The sequence below is a fragment of the Lygodium microphyllum genome, chromosome 10, assembly GCF_053477565.2.
Source record: "Lygodium microphyllum isolate KBCC chromosome 10, Lygodium_microphyllum_v1.1.10, whole genome shotgun sequence".
NCBI classification, from domain to species: Eukaryota; Viridiplantae; Streptophyta; class Polypodiopsida; order Schizaeales; family Lygodiaceae; genus Lygodium; species Lygodium microphyllum.
In genome coordinates, this window is record NC_141144.1 from 148,520,285 (window position 1) to 148,539,346 (window position 19,062).

A 19,062-nucleotide genomic window follows, 5' to 3' on the forward strand; every position below is an offset into this window, starting at 1 on the left:
ATTAAAATTCTATAAATAAAAAAATATTTTTTAGTTTTTTTATCTCATTAGGATAATTTTATTTAGATTCTAAAACCATGGAATAGCATGAGATAGCAGTAGTGCTACATTCTCATAGCATTGTAGTCTATTGATTTCAAATTTTATTATCAATTCCCTCCAAGCAGCCTATTGATTTCAAATTTTATTATCAATTCCTCAATCACAAGTTGCTTCATCCTATCATTGAGGTCCCCCATGTGTGCTTTTCCTTTACTGTTCTCCTTATGTGTTTGGTTTGATTCACCTCCCCCCCTTTTTAATTGAGAAGAATCCTTCATAGGATTAAATCTTTAGAGGATGAAGGGCATGCAACACATAATCTTATTGTTTTACTGTCACATGAGCCAAGCATAGAAATTGGGATTATATTCTAAAGTAGCATAGTTGTCCATGTCCAAAGGGCATATACCAACATGCGTAATATAAGTGAGGACATCAAGCAAGAAGTCACGGGAGTCCATGCAACTAGAGATGTGTAACTCTTCCTTGGTAAGGATGAGATCTAAATAAGGATGACTCTTAATGTGTTCTTCTAGGGGTTGGTTATGAATGGTAGTCATAACACCCTATAGGAAGTTGGAGCTCCATAGGTGGGGCCGTATTCCGATGACTTGATTGCACATCACTGCTTAGCGTTTGTCATGATTTGGCATCCTTCTAATTCCCATTGCAATCAAAGAGTGTACCATTGTCGCAAGAAGGAGGATTTGTTGTCGACAAGATGTTGCAACCACACAATTTATTGGTTTGTGGCCATTACTGTGGCTCTGTGATACAACGTAATGAGTCACTGTGTGGTTGCCTATTCTTTGGATATCTCAGTTGCAATTAACTCTCAATTGCTTCAAAAGCCTTTATGAATACAAATTCCGACTCTTCCCAAGAGCAAGGGAGCATGCGTACTTCCTTTGTTATAGGCTCTTCCAAGAGACCTAGGTCTAGTCTATCATAGTTTTTAGCCAATGTCATGAAGGTAGCGTCCAAGCATCTTAGGCAAGAAACCAATTCATCACCCATATTTTCAGATAGGTTTGTAGTCAAGGTTAGAATCAAGCGCTGCTTATAAGAGGGTTTAAGGCCAGTAAGGTGGTTGGGGTTTGATGATAATAGAAAGTTTAGTAGCTGCTAGTTGATGTTTGGTTTGCTCTTGAGGGTGTAGCTTGGCCTCATGTTTGATGTGTTTGGGTGTAGCTGCGGGTTGACACACCATTTACTTTTTTTGAGATCTGAGGGGCACCATTGGTGCTAGAGATGGGTGGTTTGTTAGTGGCAGGTGGTGGTTTTGGGCGATAGTTTTTGGTTTGGGCCTTGCTAATTTAGGGTTTGGAGGTTCTATGGAGGTAGTGGTCCTCGTCTCTCGTGGCCTGAGTGTCTTTGGGTTAATGTTTCATGTGGTCAAGTTTGAGGGTGGTGTTTGAGCAGGACCTTTGGTTGTGCTGGCTTTAGGTAGCCAAATCCAGGTGTTACCCTCATAGTAGCCTCGCACTTGCAATAAGCCCTTGGGGACCCATCGCGACTTGATTGTGCATTGTTTTATATAGTCTCGTCTTGGTCTCCTAAGCTTTGAGTGTGGACCATGAGCCTTGCGCGACTGTGGGTTTGTGGTTTCAAGTGGTGGTCCTTGATGTTTAGGCACCCATTTGAGCTGGGGTTCATGGGCTTCAGCATTGGGTGCATCATTTGCTAGCATTGAGGCTTGACGGATTGTGACGAGTCATGACCCCCCTCCTTAGGCTTGACGGTGGGGTTATCTACAAGTGGCTTTGCAGACTTGGAAGGAGTCATGCCACCCTTGCTGAAATATATAACTATTCGGACGTTGCCTATGGCTAGGTGGATACATTGTGACTCGTAGTCGACAGTATAACGAGCTTGCTTCTTAAAGGTTCGACCTAATAGCGATTTTGTGCCTACATCTTTAGTGTTGGGCAACACATAGAAGATCATCAACATGCTTTTAGACTCAATAGAAACTACAACCTGGCACATTCCCAAAAGTGTGTAGGGTCAGCCTCCATAAGGGCTGAGCTTAACATTAGTGCGCTGCAACTACAATTTTCCAAATCAGGTCTAATGGTCATAAGTTAAGACATTAAAATCAACTCCCTGATCGATCAATGCATTGATGGTGCGTGTGTGCTTGGCAATGATCGTTATGCTTAGGTAAGATGGTTCTATAGCTTCTCATCCTCATCGTCCATCTCAGTGATTGTGGCTACTCGTACTTGGATAGGGGGTGTCAACATTGGAGGCTCATGCAATGGGTGCATGGGAGGAAATTATTTGTTTATGCAGCTACTATTGAAGAAGCCTACGCCCTCACCTTCTAGGGTTTTGAGTTCTACATTGCCAGTTCATCTGATGGTTCGAACCCTAAAGGACCTAGCCCTCGAAACTTCAGTCTTTGCTTATGTAGTACTACTAAGCCACATTGTTCGAAGTTGTGCTGCTTGACATGCTTGTCAAACTAGCATTTGCGTCTTGGCTTCTCGCATATTAGTGCATGGGTGGCGCTGGGTTTCCAATAAGCGTTCGAGCTCAATCAAGTGTTCCATTCATTCCTTCTTCCTGTCCCATATCTCTTGGAGGGCTATCCTAAGGCTAGGCACAAAGAACTCTAAGGGTAGAATTTCCTCCGTACCATAGGTCAATCTAAAGGGGGTTTGTCCTACCGCCATCTTGTAAGCTATGCGGTAGGCCCACAAGGCTTCCATCAACGTGTTATTCCAGTGACTCCGAGAAGCAGAGATGACCTTGGTCTCAGAACATTTACCAAGATTTTATTTGTGGATTTGGCTTGGCCATTTGCTTGAGAGGTTAGTAAGGCAAAGATTTTCAATGGATGATTAAGGAGGATAGGAGGTGAGCTATCACTTTGTTGATAAAGTGTGTGCCTTGGTCATTGACTAGTTTGATGGGGTAGCCAAATCATGAAATCACCTACTCCCATAGGAACTTAACAATGGTTCTAGCACCATTTTTTTCTTGTAGCTCATGCTTCTGCCTATTTTGTTAGATAGTCAGTGGCCACAATGATGTATTTGGCTTGTGAATACTATGCCTCAGGACTAATGGGTCGTCCGATGAAGTCAATCCCCCATTTCTTGAAAGGTTGTCATGTGATAATTGGGGCTAGCTCCATGTGATCTTTATGAATAGGGACTTTAGTTTGTTGGCACTCATCACAATGCTTCACAAATCGTACTGCATCTCGGAAGAGAGTAGGCCACCACAATTGGGACTGCAGCACTTTGCGGGTTGTTGCATCTTTGCTAAAATGCCCTCATGTGATTCCGTCATGTGCCTCTGTTAGGACGTCATGCATCTCGTGCTCACACATGCATCTGTGCAGCTACCCCAACCTATAAAGTTGGTATGCTATCAACTGATAGGGTTGGATCTTCAAGATGATCCACCGAAGTTAAACCTTTTCTATCGGTTGTTCTGGTAGTCTGTGCTCAAGCACTTGAACTATTTCATTTGCCCAATACAGCATCATGTCGGCTCTAAACAAATCCTTTTCACTGGATAAGTGGAATAGCTGCACTTCTGGCAGTTCATCCACAATGCCTTGTTTGGCAGCTTCTCTCATGGGGATACAAGACAAGTGGTCAACCATGTAATGCTGCCTCCCTTTATGCACCACCACATAGAAGTCAAACTCCGGATCCAAAAGTAGAAGTAGCCATCTAGCAATGCATCCTGTAGCACATGGTTTGTTAACAAGATACAACAAGGCTCAATGGTCAACAAAGAAGGTAAATGGTGTAGCCAAAAGAGAATACCAAAATTTCTTTACAGCAAACACCATGTCCAAGCCCTCTCTCTCAGTTGTTGAGTAATTCATTTTGGTCTTAGTGAGTTGTCTGCTAGCAAAGCACACTGAGCAATCCAGGTTGTGTTTACCAGGTTGGTACAACACAACTCCTACAGAGAATTTCAAAGTGTCAATGTACACATAAAACATGAGTGTCCAATCTAGGGCTCATAGAATTGGTGCTGTGGTCAGAGCCTTTTTTAGTTCCTCATATGTACATTGGAATTCCTCGGTCCATTCGAATATGATCAACAACTTGTATAGAGGTCTAGCAATCAATGCATCGTTCAACACAAACCGTCGATAATACCCTGTATGTCCTAAGACGCATTGAACACCCTTGTAATTAGTTAGGGGTGGAAGATTGACAATGACCTTGATCTTCAAGAAGTCAGTGGCAATGCCATTTTTCGACGCGACGTGTCCTAGGATGCATCCATGCTTCACCCAAAACTAACACTTCAAGGGGTTGAATGAAAGATGGTATAGTCTACATTATTCAAAGACTGCTCGAAGTCTTTCTAAGTGTTCTCGCCAAGTAGAGTGAACACACAAGTTGTCTAGGGAGACCTCTAACTCCTTCCTCAACATGTCTTTGAATATTGTACACATCAGTCATTAGAAGATGGCTGGCACATTGTCAATCCAAAAGGCATTACTATGTAGGCAAAGACACCCCATTCAATGGCGAATGCGGTTTTATGCCTATCATTAAGATGCACTTGCACCTGATTGTATCCAAAGAATCCATTTAGAAAATTGTAGGCCTCTTTGCCAGCCACTCTCTAGAGCATGTGCTTGGTGTATGACAGTGGGTAATTATCTCTCTTCGTAGTTGCATTTACCTTCTTGTAATTGATGCATACTCTAATCTTTCCTTTCTTCTTTAATATGATGACTATGGGGGAAACCCAATCCATCTGTTCAATTTTGTAGATGAATCCTACTCTCATTAGCTTGTTGATTTCTTCCTTGATGGTGTGGGCGTGCTTTGGATTCATCAAATACGGTCACTACTTGACTGGTGTTGCGTTAGGTGTCATGGGTATGTTGTGAGTCACCAAACTCAGGTCTACCCCTTTGAGATCTTCTAGGGTCCAAGCAAAGACGTCTATATACTCTCGCAAGAGAGTAACGAGACTTGCTTCATCTTGCTTAGCAAATTCATTGGCTATAAAGACAGGTTGTGGGGTTTCCCCTTCCCTAGCTAAATTGACCTCTTTGACCTTAGTAGGTCCCTTGGTTGGTTTGCTTGCTTGCCCCTATCATTTGGCTCCCAAGAAGATCACCACCCTATCACCCTTTTTGAACTTCATGAATCATTTTGGCATGTCTTGTGGTTTTCACTGCTCTTTTGTCTGCATTTTTTCAGGTAGCTTCCGTCATTCCTCGCTTAACCGTCCGTGTCTTAGGTGGACGGGTAGGTCCCCCTTGGTGCGTCTAGTCTTGGGGGGTCGAGGTGTTTCAGGGTTACTATCTGAGCTAACTTTCAAATCAGAACCAAACTCTCCATCTTTGCTAGAATAGGGGCTCTCTCTTGGTGGTCGTAGCTTAGAAGGTGAGTCCGTTCACATCAGTGGTGCATCACATGGTTGGGCTAGGCCTGCCTGCTTATAGTCGATTGCACCTGTGTGCTCCAACCAAGTTTGATTGCAATCCTTATGCCTGACTCCCTTCTCTATTCTAAGGGCACTCTACTTGCATGGTATGGAGTCTATTCATATTTGTTTGATTATACATCCCTCAGTGTCATATTTTATAGTATTGATTTCCCTTTTGCTCTCATCACTGAAGGAACAATAGTCTTCATATTTGTCATTAGAGCTATATCTATCCAATTGTTCCTCATTTCTAAGTCCTGATACATCCCTTCTCAGAGGTTGGGGATTAAAGCCAAATTTTACCTCAAGTTTAAGTTGTGCACCTTGGACCATTGCCAATTAGGCTCATCCAAGAGATCTTCGAGCAGCTTGAGGTAATATGCTGGATTGCCAGCTTGTCAGTCAAGTACCCTAGGATCACCAAGAACTCTCATCTATTGTTCAAGACTCGGAATGTAATAGGGTTGGGCCTTCCACATAGGCTTCCAGTCATAATGTAGACTGGCACTGAGGGTGTGTCCTTGGGCTTGCCAATTGCCTTGATGGCTTGCTTGTATTTCTCATTGTTTGAGAACGATAGGTCGATGGGGTAGCAAGAATATGCATCCAGTCTCACTCTTTCTTAGGGCATGGGATATACTTGGTAAGGGTCCCATGTTAGAAGAGAGGCAGAGAGGCAGAGTGGAGCAGAAGATGAGCCTCAACTCATTGTTGTTCTTCTTTCATTATTCTTCTATCATACACACTGAAAGAGACTTACACACATAAGTATGACTAATACCAAGAGACTTGGTAAATATGTTTGCTACACCTAGTCTTCAGTCTTCACATAAATCAAGTCAAATTGCCCTGTAAGAACCATTTCTTTGATGAAATGGTAGTGAAACTCAATATGTTTGGACCTAGCATGGTAGACAGGATTGCTAGCCAACATAACACTACTAAGGTTATCACAATGCAATCTCACTCTGCTTTCTAGTTGTATTCCCAAGTATTTCAACAATTTCATCAATCAAACTGCTTCACAAGCTTTTGGCAGCTCCTCTGTACTTAGCTTCTGTAATGGACAATGCAACAGTAGGTTGTTTCTTACTCTGCCAACTAATCATATTGCTATCCAATCCAAATGCATAACCACTAGTTGACCTCCTGTCATAGGCACAACTAGTCCAATCAGCATCAGTAAACCCTGTCAAGTCAAGGGATTTTCCATATGCATAAAACAACCCATAATCTGTAGTACTCTTTACATATCTCACAATCCTCTTGACTGCATCTAAATGCCACATTTAGAGGCTTCTGCATGAACTGATTGATCAGCCCCATTGCATAACATAAGTCAGGACACGGGTAATAGTCAAGTATATCAAGCTGCCCACCATTTGTTGATACATGGTCACATTCTCTATGTCATTCCCAACATCAATCTACAGCTTGACATTCTGATCAAGAGGTGTCTCCATAGGCTTGCATTCAGCCATACCATACTTCTGTAACATGCCATGAGCATACTACTTCTGTAGCAGCCATATACCTTGAGGTGTAGATACTACCTCAATTCTAAGAAAATACTTCAGCTCACCAAGGTCTTTGACTTTGAATTCAGCCTGTAAACATGATTTAATTTCAGCAATGCCCTCTTCATCATCTCTAGTGACGAAAATATCATCTACATAAACCACTAGAAACACATATCTATGATATCTCTTCTTCGTTAATAGACTGTGATCTGCATCACCCAATCTAAATCCATGTTGCTGTAAATAACTGTTGATTCCAAGCATTCCATGCTCTAGGTGTGTGTTTTAGCCCATATAAAGTCTTTTTTAGCTTACATACATGTGTAGGAAAGTCCGAGTGAACATAGCCTTCAGGCTGCTCCATAGATACTTTCTCAACCAAATCACCGTTCAAGAAAGCATTCTTAACATCCATTTTCCATCATTTCCAGCCTTTGCATGTTGCCAAAGCAATGACAGTTCTGACTGTTGCCATTTTAGCCACCGAACTGAAAGTCTCCTCATAGTCAAGGCCATACTACTACGCATACCCTTTTGTAACCAGCCTAGCCTTATAGCGTTCTAACTTCCAATTTTCCCAATTTTCATTAAAAACTGTTGAGATATTTTTAGCCACTTCCAACCTCATCAAACACCTCATACCCTCTTTCTAATTTTCTCTTAAAATAAAAAAATGAGTTTTTTTTTGAAAAATCTCAAACTGCCACCTCACTAGAAAAATCCTACACGTGGCATTTTCATGTTAAAAATAATTTAGAAAATTTTAACAAGCTGACACCTAGTTAATCAACCCATTACTCATCATTTTCATGGTGCCTCCATGTGACACCTTAGATGCCGCTTATGCAACCAGCATCCCGCACACCCCCTGTCCTATAAATAAGTCCCCTCCCTTCATTTTAAGAGCATGAGTGTGGAGCTAAACAGACTCTGTTGTGAAGAAGGGTGATCAAGGAAGCGACGACAACACCCTTACGCTGCCAAAATCTTCTCTTAATTTTCTTATTTCTCTAAAATCCATGTACTTGCACTCTTTTCTAATGCAATGATAGTACTCTTTTCTTTCCAGTAAAGTGTCCTTGTCACTGTCAACACACAAGTTTGTGTTTATGAGTCCAAGTCTCAATCTTAGAACCTAATTCACTTGTGTGACAATTTGACTTTTCAATGTCAATGTCTTCATGAGTTCATTCTTCATATTTCATCCTCCATAACTTTTGTCATAGCCATGTCTTAGATCCAAGTTTTCACATTGAGCACAATGGTTATCCACACTTGCATTGAGCATAAGATGGTATCAAACCTGGACACATTGCAATTGCTTTGCAAAACATTGACCTACGTGGAGTGTGTAAGGAAACGTGAGCTGTAGGGTAGGCGAACGATTTCTTGGGACAAGCTTGGTAAGGAAATATCAAATCTCTTGGATCGTTTAAAATATATAAGAGTGAAGATTGTTCATATGTTCTTTATGTTAGAGGAGCGCATCGAGGGGCAAATCCTCTCGGTATAGGAGAGCTACAGTGGGGCCACAACATTCAGCCAGAGGAATGCCATCTCTATGTTTGTATTACATTGGTGTACTACACCAAGATGTATGGGATCTCCCTCTAAGGAGTAAGGAAGGGCAAACATTGGACTACATTCTACTAATGCAATACCTACAATAGCAACTAGGGCAATATGCCCTTAGATGCTCCTGGTTGTGAGGCCGTGTGGGGTTGTTTTGTGAGTGTTAAAGAGGCCCCTATAGCTAGTGTCGGGCCCATTTTAGGTCCTGATAGTAGGTGGTGCATTTTTCAGGAGCTGCCTACAAGTGGCGGTTTTTGTGACTTGATCGATTGGGACCTATCTTCTAGTGCATGCAAGAAATTAGTGAGCTAGACTCACAAGGCCATCAAGTGAATCTCCAAAAGCAAGAAAGGGCTGAATGAGCTAGACGACAGGCCGAGATAAATAAAAGATACTCTTTGCAAAGGAGTGGTCTAGTATATTTGAAAGAGTGGGGTTTTAATAGTCCTAGCTCGACACACAATCCATCAGGGGAAGGAAGCTCTAGTTCTTCCCCCCTCCAATCAGTCCCTCCACTTTGAGTGGAGCTATAGTCCCAGTTGTTCGAACCCCTGTAGCGAATCCGGTTGTTACCATGGCGGCACAACCTATTGCTATACCTACTAGAATAGTGGATTTGCTAGCTTTAGGTTCCCCCCTACCCATTTTTAATGGGTTAGTGGAGGAGGATGCGGAATTGCACATTAGCGAATTCCAAAAGTTGATATCCAAGATGAAGGACATTTAATGATGTCCTTTAACATGATTCTCAAAGGAAGAGCTGCCATATGGTATCACGGCCTAGAGGTCAGAACCATTACAACTATTGATTTATTTTTTTGAAGCCTTTTGAAGGGAGATTTCCCCTGAAAAGGGTGGTCAATATTGGCTACATGTACTAAATGTGACATGTCAAGAGCCACATGAGGATATCTGAGCATATGCCAAGAAGTTAAAAGAGGTCTTTCGTAAATTGCAAGCCTTTATCCCTATCCCAGCTGCCCAATTGCAATACTTTTTGCATGGTATGGATTTCAACATTTAGGTGCAGTTGAGTAGTGTCCCTTTGCTGGATGTGGACATTGCCATTAGACGAGTACAAGAAGTAGAATCCCAACTATAAGCAGCCTATGCCTCTCGAACCAATCTTAATATGCGTCTAGTTGTGAAAATAATATGGCATTGACCAATGGCAATGGAAGTCAAGGGATAGCTATAACTAACCCGAATGTGAGAGGAAGCATGGTTCAAAATGTGCCTTTATTGACAACTCCTCCCAATGTGACTATGCCTATGGCTAGTCAGATGGATCCACCAAATGTTGGAGGCCAAGCATCAAACCCTAATGTTGTTCATGTGAGTTAGTAACCAATGCCCAATAAAATTGTTAGGCCAATGGAACGACTTATAAACGATCATGGCTATGAGTCAAGTGCCTCTAATGTCCTTGGCGAAGTTAAGCATATGATGAAGTACTACACTGACATGATTTCTGAACAATATCGATAAATAGATGTTGATGTTAATTTCCTTAAAAAACAACAGAATTTGATAGGAAGTAGATGCTCTAAGAAGAGGGTGCACCCTCAAGATTTAGTTGTAAATGGTGTGGCAACTAGCACTACCCTAGAAATTGTCCAAATGTCAAATGTGACATATGTGGGAAGTCCAGCCATTTGGCTGCCACCTATTGGAGTAAGATTAGCTCTCTCCAACAAGGTAGTAGACAACCCGGTCCTGTTAACCATCATGCGCAAGGGAACAATCTTTAGTGAGATGATGGGCCGAAACAAATACTTCAAAGAGGTAAGGCTGCTATGAGGAGTTTCCGAGTGGCAGTGGAAGTAGCCTCATTGAGGCTATACGGGTTAATGGCACTGAAGCTTCTAATCTGTGGGCCATTATGAGAGGTCAAAAGGGTAGAGAAAGTGACAAAGGTAATGTAAAACTTGTCGATGAAAACCCTAAACAAGATGACAAAGGAACGCAAGTCCTTAACCCCGACATGGAAGGGGACCTTTAAAACCCATAGAGAGTAAAGCTAACGCCAAGAAGGATGAAGAATTACCAAGGAGAAAGACAAAAGCTAAGAAGGAAGCATCACAGCCAGTTCAATAACCAAAATAGAGAATGGTCTGGCAAGAGAAGAGAACTCTAGCGAATTATCACGAATTCAATTTGGCAAGCTCTCTTTGTGAAGCTAAACCAGAAGTAAATCTCTTGTAGCTGATTAAGCTGTCTCCAAGAGTACGCAAGGAATTTAAAAAGATCTTGCGTACTAGGTATATCATGGAACCTTTGGGCATAGCATGAGTAGGAGATGATTGGTGGGAGCATGCTGAAAGACATTGCCCAAGGTTTGCAGCCTACATTGATGGAATACTAGTGGATCATGTTATGGTAGATACAAGATCATTTGTTAACATCATGAGTTCAAAATTGATGGAGAGGCTGGGTTTAGCAATCCAAAAGGATGCATCCACAATTCTGCAAATGGCTGATGACAGTTTAAGACAACATGAGGGTTGTATTATCAAAGTCTTGTGACCATTGTTAGTGTGGAATGCATTGTTGACTTTAGGGTTATTAGGTTCGCAGGATGGCCAAGCTATCAAGTATTGTTAGGAAGGCACTACAAGGGACTGGGGCAATAGCGACGCCGATAAGCGACGGCGTTTATCGGTGTCGCTATTGGCGTCGCTATATGCGTCGCTATTAGCGTCGCTATATGCATCGCAAATGCGACGCAAATAGCGACGCATATAGCGACACTAATAGCGACGCCGCAGGGAAAAAAAGCGCGGCCGAAACCAGAGCGCCGTTTTCATTTTGTTTTCTTCGCCTTTTGAGAGCGAGAGCGAGGGAGAGAGCCAAGGCTTTGTGAAAGAAGAGGAGGAAGAGACTTGTTGCCACCGCCGCCGCCACCGCCACCGTCGTTGTTCGCGAAGGAGAGGAGGAGCCCTCGTTGCAAAGAGAAGCCGCCCACCCTCGCCATATCTCATTGGTGAGTCTCCCTCTCTCTTTCTTTTACTTGTTGAAGGTTTAAATCGTTCTCTTTTGTTTATTTAGGAGAGGAAAAGAAAGAGAAGGAGAGGGAGAGGGAGAGAGAGGGAGAGAAAGAGAGGGAGAGGGAGAGAAAGAGACTGAGAGTGCATTCTCTCTCTCTCTCTCTCCCTTTTGCTTGTTTAATGTTTAAAGTACTTTCTTCTTTGCTTGTTTAGGAGAGGAAACGAGAGAGTAAGAGAGAAAGAGAGGGAGAGGGAGAGGGAAAGGGAAAGAAAGAGAAAGAGAAATAGAGGGAGAGGGAGAGGGAGGGGGAGGAAATAGGAGAGGGAGAGAAAGAAAAAGAGAGGGAGAAGGAGGGAGAGTGCATTCTCTCTCTCCCTCCCTCTCCCTTTTGCTTGTTTAATGTTTGAATCACTTTATTTTTTGCTTGTTTAGGAGAGGAAATGAGAGAGAAAGAGAGTGAGAGGGATAGGAAGGGGAAGGAAATGAGAGAGGGATAGAAAGAGAAAGAGAGGGAGAGTGCATTGTATCTCTCCCTCTCCCTTTTGCTTGGAGGATGTTTAAATCACTTTATTTTTTGCTTGTTTAGGAAATGAGAGAGAAAGAGAGATAGAGAGGGAGAGGGAGAAAAAGAGAGGGAGAGGGAGAGGGAGAGGGAGGGAGAGGGGAAGGAAATGAGAGAGGGAGAGAAAGAGGGAGGGGGAGGGAGAGGGAGCGAGGGAGCGAGGGAGAGGGAGAGGGAGAAAGAGGGAGAAAGAGGGAGGGAGAGGGAGAGGGAGGAGGAGGGAGGAAATGAGAGAGGGAGAGAAAGAGAACGAGAGGGTGAGGGAGAGGGTGAGAGAAAGAGAGGGAGAGGGAGAGGGAGAGGGAAGGGAATGAAATTTAAGATAATATACGTATCGATAATGGTATGCAATGTGCTTTGCATACGGCCACGTACTTCATCAAAATTAACCCAAAATTATTGTTATAGAAGTGGAGATCCCTTAAATTGAGTATAGGATAATTTCTCTCAGGTCTTATGACTATGAGTAGAATTGATTGAAATAAATTTTATTACTATAGTTGTAAAATTTCATAGATGGCGCGCATTAATTTTAAAATGGATTACTTATACTCAAAGCCGAGATATAACAAAAAATTATCTACCGGGACAAACAAATCGTTGAGCATGATACAAGGCCGAGATATAACATCGGAAAATCTCTCGACTACTATATACAATGCAAGGTTTATGGTCAACTTGCAAGTTGACGTACATCTCCAAAAAGCTATCCATTTAAGCCTCGTTTGCTGTAATGTAGATAAGATGGCAAACGAAGAAGGTCCTATTGTTCAAGACCGCGAGTCGTATCTTAATCAGCGTGTCCCATGTCCTTGCTCTCAATGCAAGTTGGCAATTAGACGAAAACGCCGATTGTCTATAGAACACGTACGACGATTTGGCGAGTTTCAACCTGAGATTATTGATCAGGCGATTGCAGATTTTCAGCAAACGGTATTTTCAAGTTAGCATTTTTCATGCATTGTACTCTCAAGCTAATTGAAAACCATACACAATAAGATTGGGTCTTGTTGGCAAATTTTGTGTCCAGGGGGGTGATGTCTCGACCCAAGGGGGAGTGCACCCTTTGCGGCCAATTAGAAGAGTTCGTGGACGTGAGATGGATGGATGGCAGGAGCCAATAGACCACTCGCAAGGCCCATCTATATCGTCAATGCCAGAGGAGACAGACAACCTTCCCGACTTGCCTACAATGTTGGAGCCTGAGATGGAGGCAATGATCGATGCATTGATTCCCATGGATGTTGAGACATCTGACCCGCTTAGAGAGGAAGCATCCATACCATTATATGATGGGTGCCGAGTATCTCGGTTGAAGACATTGCTTGCACTCTTAAGTGTGCAAGCGAAATACGGTTGGAGCGATACGAGTGTGACTGAGTTATTCAGGTACCTTGCATACAGACTTCATTGTTTTTTTTTAAAACAGTATTATTGTAAATATGGATGGATTTTTCAAGGTGTTTTATGATGTTTTCAGGTTATTGAAATATCATATATTGCCACCTGCAAACACCATGCCTGAGTTCTCGTGATGATGCACGACATGTTTTACGGAAGCTTGGCATGGACTACAATAACATCCATGCATGTATCAACGACTGCATATTGTTTCGAGATGAATACGAGACTATGGAGACATGTCCAAAGTGTGGTGCTCACAGGTATCGACAGGACTTGCAAGGGCAGACCATCCCTCAAAAAGTCCTCAGACACTTTCCGCTCATCCCCCGCATAAACCACATGTTTCGCACGTCTGCCATGGCAAGCTTGACAACGTGGCATGTGCAGAATAGGTCTACGGATGGAGTGCAATGAATATCAGCAGATTCGCGCGCATGGAGCCACATTGACTCTACCTTCCCAGGCTTTGCGCGAGAGCCAAGGAATCTTCGGCTCGGTCTCGCCATGGATGGTGTGAACCCATTCGGTCTGCGCTCGACTTCTTACAGTGTGTGGCCTATAGTGCTTGTCAACTACAACATTCCTCCATGGCTTTCTACGAAGAAAGGACATCTCATCCTTAGCTTGCTCGTCCCGGGCCGCTACAAAGTAAAAAATATGGACGTGTATCTTCGTCCATTAGTCGATGAGCTTAAGATTTTGTGGGAGGAGGGGGTCACGGTGCAAGATATGAGCAGGCGCGATGGTCGGCGGTCAGCCAACATTCGAGCCATTCTCATGTGGACGATGCATGACTTTCCGGGATTGGGAGAGTGCTCAGGTGAGCAGACCTTTGTTCACGCCGGTAATATCTATATTTTATTTCATTCAATCAAGTATTCACTAGGTCGTGGATCGCCTTGCACGTCTCGTTACCTCAGGTTATCATGCATGTCCATTGTGTGGGCCACAGTTAGACTCCCGAAGGTCACGAACCATGAAGAAGATGGTATATCAAGGACACGCCACTTTCTTGCCGGAGGATCATGAACTCAGGGAAGGTTTTCTTGGACGACCTCCAGCACGTATGAACGCTGCAAGCTGGTACGAGCTGAAAATGGTAAACCCGGAATCACATCCAAATGGAATGCGACGGTTCTCAGTTTTCTACGAGTTGCCATATTGGACCCACTTACAGGTCAACCACTTGTTGGATCCCATGCATATTTTCAAAAATGTGGGCAGCTTGCTATGGGACCACATCACAGGAAAGAGAGACACTATAGGGTCACGAATGGATTTAAAGGAGGTAGGTAAGATGGAGGCGCTTTGGCCGCAGTCGAGTGCTGAAGGGGGAGTGCAGCTTCCTCGCGCTCCCTGGGTTTTGTCTACCAAATAAGAGCGCATTGTGAAGCAAGTAATCAAGTCTATCCGCACTCCGACGGGTATGATGCGTTCTCTCAGGTCCGCATTTTCTAAAGATGACCAAATGTCTGGGCTAAAATCCCATGATTGGCATAAGATATGTCAGGTTTGTGAACAGAATGGATTTTAATTAGCGTGGACATTTTGAAATTTGAAAAGTGACCATTATTCTTAATGCTTTCTCATTTGTGGCAGTTTGTCCTACCGATCGCGATCGCGGGATGCCTAACTCCAGAAATTTGCGGGGCCATTTACAAGCTGTCGACTTTGGTGCAATGGATCTCACAGAAAGAGATTAAGACGTCCTCTATTGAATCCGCAAGGCGGGGAGCAGTTGAGACGGTCTGTCTCTTTGAGAAATACCTGCCCACTAGCATGCTCACGATACAAGTTCACCTTCTTGTGCATCTTGTGGACGAAGTGGAGATTGCCGGACCTGTCCATACGCGATGGATGTTCTTCCTGGAGCGCTTCATGAAAACCCTGAAAGGCTTTGTGCGACAACGAGCTCGTCCGGAAGGTAGCATGGCGGAGGGTTGGTTGGTGTCAGAGGCATTAGTGCATATCTCACAATGGCTACCAACGGTGGAACCAGACAATGAAATGCTATGGACGCTCAAGGACGATGACAGGCTGACTGGAGATGTGGTGGTTGGAAATGGGGTAGAAAAAAGAATGGATGCCTCAATGGAAGAGAAAGTGAATCGCTTTTGTATGTTGCACCATGCCTCCATGGAGACGTGGCTCGCCAAGTACCAGATTGCAAGGCAAGATCGAGAGGAAGTGCGAGCTGAATTCCGACGCAGTACGCGTCACCGACCGATTCGATATCCCGAAGGCATGGAGGAGATGCCGCGGTTTATGTCAACACGATGGTTGCATGGAGCCTTGATCGCAGCATCCAGCGAAGGGGCAGAGGTCTCAATGGAGGAGTGGGAGTTCTCGAGGGGATGTAGTCCAAAGGTAATGAGGGGTTTAGAATGTGTCGTATCTGAATTTGTTTGCTACATCTAATTTGAGTGTTTCAATGTGCAGTACAAAATATATAGTGCAGCGTGGTCGCGCGGACGGCATTTTCGGGTGGAGCGTATTGACAAAATGCGCTCCACAATGGACTGTGGTGTCATGGCAAGGTTTGAGCAAGAGAGCCGGCGACGAGCAACGGATCCGAACACGGTTGTGGATGAGATGGAGTATTTTGGGAATTTGCAAAGTATTATTACGGTGGATTACCGTAGCTTCTCCATGATAATATTCGATGTGCAGTGGTTCAAAGTGGTACTTGGAGGAGCTGGCGCAACGGTTCGACGAGGTCCATCTGGATTTCTCGAAATAGATTCCGAAAAAAAATGGATGGATTTGCGCGACACCTTTGTGTTGCCGGCACATTGTGAACAGGTAATCTTCTAGTCATTTGCTTGCTAATTGTAATACGACATGCTTTATGTCACAATGGTTTGAAGACGGTTTGTAAGTGTTTGTGAACAGGTAATCTTCTATCCAAATCCCCGACAACCTCGATGGTGGTATGTTATACCTTCAACTCCTAGAGGTGTGAGAGTATACGATCAAAGCGATGTTCCAGGCATAGATGAAGAATATATGCAAATAGAGGGATCGAAATTACAAGGGGTGGAGGCCACCGCAAGCTTGGAGCCCGCATCGGCTAACAATGATGGAAATACAGAAGTCGTAGAATTTTTTGAGAACGAGGCAGACTCGTTCTTTTGTGGTGACATGTCTATCGACCTTCCAGTGTATGCAGAGTTATGTCAGGAGATTAACATGGGACCATAGAATACTTCATTCTTGGAGAATTGTATTACTCAATTCGTTGTTTAGATCTTCCATAAAGGTAGATAAGATATGCATTTTAAGATGGATTTTTCAAAAATGATTTATATTAATGCGCTTTGTATAGTTTCAATTTATTATTCTAACATTATTTTTTATCTCTGCAGGTATCTTTATTTTCAGGATGAGTCGAGGGATGAGCGATGAGGAGTTTCAGGAGATGATGGCACGTATGTCTCCAGATCAGCTCGCGAGATTCAGAGAGATAGCAGATCAGGAGCTGTCTCGTTCTTCGTCAGGGCGCTCTGCTAGATCAGCTTCAGTGCGATCAGATGCTTCAGCTTCGAGCAGACGATCTCGACGCTCGCGACTTGGGCCAGAGGGAGGGACTGCGACTGCAGGAGGATCAGGGGGGTGCTGCTGTGGAGACACGGACGCGGTGTCTCCGTCTCGTCGTTCAGCTAGAGCTCGGTCACCTCCAGGATTTGTCACACCTGTGGGGATGTCCACTCCAGTTACTCCGGCTTTTGCGCAGCCGTCGGCAGATGTCACGCCTTTTGGTGGCACTCCTTTTGGTGGCACCCCCTCTGGTGGCACCCCCTCTGGTGGCACTCCTTTTGGTGGCACCCCCTCTGGTGGCACCCCTTTCAGTGGCACTCCGGGAGAGGGTACCCCCGTCGGTACACCGGATGTTCAGGGGTCTCCTGGATATGCCCAGGAGCGTGGACGGAGATGGGAGAGGGCCCATACGAGGCACACTCCTAGGGATTATGGATACCTAGTGGATGGCAGGTCAGGAGCTATCATCATGAATGATGAGAGGAGGAGGGTGATAGCTCGCATGAGGGAGTTGTGCCAACAAGTTTTTCGGCACAACGTCCTGGATCATTGGAGGAACATACCGGAGGGGAGCAAGGAGTACATAGTAGCATCCTTGCATGAGGAGTTCCCGGTGCCAGCCGCAGTGGATAGATTCTCTACGGGCTGGATGATGGATTGCATGCGTGCATACATGTCACATAGACGATCCGACGCACGCAAGGCAATCAAGAGTGGGGCTCCAAAGCCCGAGTGGTTAGATGCAGAGGACTGGCGCCGACTGAGGGAGGAGGCTACAAATTCGCCAGGACGTTGGAGTCAGCAGCGGCAGGCGGCGAGGGCACGAATCGAGGCCGGATCGGTACATCATCTTGGGAGTGGCGGCCACAGGACATATTTGGAGGACTTTGTAAGTTTCTCTTTTGTTTTGCTTATTTGTTTTTTTGAGATATTATTTGTACTGACAATCATATTTCTAACAGTTAGCATTTTGTTTTCTTTGCAGCACTCCATTACAAATCGTGATCCGCAAGGCCTTGAGACTCAATATGCAGAGAGGCACGGTCTCAGATCATTGATCGACCGATTGTACAGACGCGGCGGCCCAGTAAGTCTCTCATCTTTCATGTCCGTAGTTACCATGAGATATTTGAATGCATTATTGTATGGTGGATTGATATGTTGTTTCTTTTTCTGCAGAATCCGTTTGATGCTCCTTTGCAGAGGGACGAGCTTTCGGGGGACGACGATTTGTAGCTCGCCCTCGGATCCTTAGCGCTCACATACCTTTAGTTTTTAGTCGCCCGATCTATGTAGACATTTTCTATGTATTAGTGATATTGTTTTATGATTGTACCAATCGCATTTTATGCGATATCATGTATTTATTTCATCTATCAGTTTTATGATTTCAGTATAGATTCTTTTTGTTTGCAAACGCTTTGTATGCAGCAGTGCAGAAACTATTTTGTATGGCTCTCATACAGCACACAGTGCTATATGTGGCAGGGCAGCTTGCTGCCCTGCCACAAAAAATTTTTTTCCTCTGTTACCGTCGCTATTTGCGTCGCAAATTTACTGTAGGCGTCGCTATTGTCGTCGCTATCAGCGTCGCAAATTCTCTGCAACCGTCGCTATATGCGTCGCTATATGCGTCGCATTTGCGACGTATATAGCGACGCATATAGCGACGCATATAGCGACGCAAATAGCGACGATTCCATGGCGTCGTCAATAACGACGCTTTTTGCGACGACGGGGGCAAATTTTGTTGTTTGTATTTTCGTCGCTTTAAACGTCGCTATAAGGTCTATATCTTGTAGTGAGGCCGTGGATCTTGCGATTCGACTGTCAAGTGGATATACCTGTTGGTTGATTGATATTTGATAGAGGTGCCAATCATGTGGTAGTAGATGCATATCTTGAGTCTCCTCAAAGAAAGAGAGCTCCTCTATCCTCTATAGAATTAGAGACATTAGAAGATGTATCTGCTAGTGAGATGTCATCGAGTGATGAATCAAAAAGAAGGGTCCACTACTG